The 993-nt window shown below is 36.9% G+C and overlaps 1 pseudogene; it reads left to right on the top strand.

Moving 5' to 3' along the window:
- Positions 1-433: 433 nt before the first annotated feature.
- LOC115284542 lies at positions 434-539 on the top strand (annotated as a pseudogene).
- Positions 540-993: the final 454 nt, after the last annotated feature.

The raw sequence follows: 993 nt of genomic DNA, 5'->3' as shown, positions 1-993 counted from the left end.
TGCCCCTCTCCTCCACTTGTACTCTCTCTCTCTCTCAAGTAAAATAAATACATTTATTTATGTATATATACATATGTAGCTAAAAAAAAGAAAGGAAGAAAAAACTATTAAAGCTGATGGATATGGTTATGACACTGTGGTGATTGTTTCATGGGAGGATACATATCTCCAAAGGCACCAAATTGTATACATTAAAACAGAGCTTTAGGGGCGCTTAGGTGGCTCAGTTGGTTAAGCACCAATTTCAGCTCAGGCCATGATCTCAAGGTTTGAGAGTTCAAGCCCTGAGTGGGGCTCTGCACTGACAGTTCAGAGCCTGTGTCTACCTCTCTCTTGGCCCCTCCCCCACTCAAGCTCTGTCTCTCTCTCTCTCTCTCTCTCTCTCTCTCCCTCTCAAAAATAAAATAAACATTAAAAAAAAATTTTTTTTTAAATCGCTTCTCGGCCTTTTGGCTAAGATCAAGTGTAGAATCTGTTCTTATCAGTTTAAAAAACATTTAAAAAAGCATAAAGCTTTGTGTACATCAGTCATACCTCAATAAAATGTTTTCTAAACTATAGAAATTGGTATCAATAATTTTTATATGTTCCCTGGACCTGGATTTTTATTTTTCACCTGAAAAGTTATACCAATCAAAAAAGGACCAGTTTATTTATTTTTTGAGAGAGAGAGAGACAGAAAACAAGCCACAGAGGGGCAGAGAGAGAAGAGAAAAATCCCAAGCAGGTTCTGTGCTGTCAGTGCACAGGCCGATGTGGAGCTTGAACTCATGAACTGTGACATCATGACCTGAGCCAAAACCAACTGTTGGATGCTTAACCGACTGAGCTGCCCATGCACCCAGATAACCTAAATCTTAAACAATTTTAAGGAGAAGAAACAGGACTTATGTCATTTTATTATGGTAGTATTATAAAATTTAATCTTTTTTAAAGTTTATTTTGAGAGAGAGCACAATGTCTGTTTTTCTAAAATGTATCTAAAACTTTAAT

Source organism: Suricata suricatta, chromosome X (genome assembly GCF_006229205.1).
Source record: "Suricata suricatta isolate VVHF042 chromosome X, meerkat_22Aug2017_6uvM2_HiC, whole genome shotgun sequence".
In the NCBI taxonomy this organism is placed as follows: domain Eukaryota; kingdom Metazoa; phylum Chordata; class Mammalia; order Carnivora; family Herpestidae; genus Suricata; species Suricata suricatta.
The sequence above is the reverse complement of the archived record's forward strand: the minus strand, read 5'-3'. Positions and strand labels throughout refer to the sequence as shown.